Raw genomic sequence first — 2,706 nt, 5'->3', positions numbered from 1 at the left:
TGTGTGTGTGTGTAAATGCATGCATATATACATACATATTGCTTCTCAAAAAAAAAAAAGAAAAGAAACCTTTATACTAATGGCCTTTCTATGTGCAGACTTTTCCTTCAACGAGTGCTTCGAATCCGTAGGTATTAGCGAAAATGTGCCAATACAAAGATGCTGTGCACAAACATTATGTGACTGAAAGCTTATTATACGAGAGTTTAAAAAAATATGGCAGCCGAAGTTTACAACAAGACGATATCCCGCAATGCATTTACAGTACCAATATTGATGCTAGTTTTCTGCCAAACCAGTGTGTTTATTCTTGGTTACAAGATTTTTTCCGTGCTTAGGCACTTTTTTCATGTCAAGAAGGAATATTGTTTGAATTACAAGTAAACCTTACGCAATCAATTTTGAAATTTTCTCTAAAGGTGTGGGAAAGCTTCACTTAAACAGTGATCTTACAGTACATGATGTTGACATTCTACTTAACGCCATTAACATGCATATTTAAAAGAACTATGGTAGGTCATACTGACATGCAAAATTGGCGTGTCATAGCACGCACAAATCTTGTTGCCAAGAATGAAAACACAGACTTGGCAGAAAACTATAAGCCTATTACTTTCTTAAACATTATGTATAAAATTTAAATCCATTTATTATATATAAACTTTCAATCAATTCCTCCAAGACCATTAACATCAAATTACGATTAATAAAGCATGGAATAAAAAAGAAAGAAAAAAGAGACCTTGCAACAATATGGGTTGATTACAAAAAGGCAGTTATTCCATTGCTGGAATAACTACCCGCCTCTTCTGCTTTAGTTGCTTCCATGCAAACTTGCAACTCAAAGCAGAATAAATGTTTCCGAAGTTATCTTTCGAAGCGAAAATTCCAAAATGACAGTTAACTTGCGCTTCTATTTATTTTGCACAAAATTCTCTGGAATTTATCTGACAAAAATCCAGTGATTATATACTAGAATCTACAGCAACAAAAGACACTATAGTAAACCATAATTTCCTTGTAGACGATCAAAATAGCTATTGTAGAAATGTTTTAAAGCAATGGGATTTAACATTTTCATCTGATATAGAGGTGGAATTTGACCAAAAGAAATGTTCATATTTGTTAGTTGGACGAGTAAAAAAAATATACTTCCTAAATCAAAATTCTTCATAGCAATGGGTTTTTTTTTTATTGTATCTGTTTCATATAACAAGGGCTACAAATACTTGAGTATTTACGAAAATGTAATAAGTGAAGGTACCGTGTACAAAGAATAAGAAACTAGGCTTAAAAAGCATGGCGATTGAAGCTTACGATTAGGTAATATCATACAATACAATTGTAGATGTAGTACTGAAATTAGCATTTAGAATAATTGTCTATTCTATAGACAAGTCATTACCCTAAATGCAGAAGAAATCTACCTCATGAATGCTAAAACATGCACTATCCACAGAAACAGAGGTATAAGCTGGTTGTATCTATATACATAATGCAAAAGCAGATATGTTTTCTTTTTTCTTTTTTTTCTCTACATTTATCTAAATTTACTTATGAGAAATATATAAAATACGTTAAAAATTAATAAATTCTATACAAGAATAATCTAAACTAAGTCAAAAATAATGTTGGATTAAATCCCCATGAGAGAAAGGGCGTGTTGAATTTTCTTATATGGCTATTTTAAAAACAACACTAATGGATGAATAATTCCGAACTATTCATTTTTATTAAAATTTTTAGGACACTCAAACAGAATGAAACATATTTAGGTCAAAATTGCAATATTTGGGCTGTTCTAAAAAAAAATTAGTGCAGAAGTAAATGTATCTTTTGATATAAGATTAATACATGGATATAATTGATATTTTATTACGTAATATCAAAAAAGAATGAATGAATTACAGAAAAAAATCAATACATATATATCCCTAGGGCCTCTTTCCATCAGCGTTTATGATGTATCTGCAACAAAATGGTTCTCCAGAGTTTTTAAAGTCTTTTAAATATAAATTATATAAACAAGGAGAAACACCGACCTATCGACGGTTGCTCAGAGATGAGTTATTCCCCTAATTGTTTGGATTTTTGATCTTAGGCGAAGTCTTAAAGGATAATCAGTTAACCCATTTATATGCGGGAAGGTTAACATTATTTTATAATGATCAATTTACTTTTTATATTTCAATCGCCGAGCGACACCTTAAATGTAATATACGTCTTGTTATACTAAATCCTAGAAGCGATATAATAACAGTTGCACCATTTTAATACACAATATTCGGAAGAATACAGGGGGTTTTGTTGTTGTTTGTTTTTTCATATGTGTTTTTGAATATGAGACCAATTTTTTTTTTAATACGTTAGAAACATGGATGAGATACACTAAGTTAAAAAATTTTTGTAAACTTTGTTATTTAGTAAGTTTGGTCGTAGTGAGGAGTGAAAATGTCTAAAGCTTCAGTCTAAGTTACTTCGACTGTACGGTAAAGAAATGTATTGATTGGTAGAAGTGAAAAAGAAGTGAATAGGTTAAGATGAAGAATGCGAAGTGCATAACAAAATGATCACTGTGGACGAGAGAAATGGAGAGTGCGTTGTTGGTTGTAAAGGAGAAGGTCCGAGAACGGTGGATGGTACAAAAGTGATTTACCGTATGTTTTACTTTGAGAGAGTGGTGGTTGATGTCATAGGTGGTGGGGT

Source organism: Octopus bimaculoides, chromosome 2 (genome assembly GCF_001194135.2).
Source record: "Octopus bimaculoides isolate UCB-OBI-ISO-001 chromosome 2, ASM119413v2, whole genome shotgun sequence".
Taxonomy (NCBI): domain Eukaryota; kingdom Metazoa; phylum Mollusca; class Cephalopoda; order Octopoda; family Octopodidae; genus Octopus; species Octopus bimaculoides.
This window is presented reverse-complemented; position numbering follows the sequence as displayed.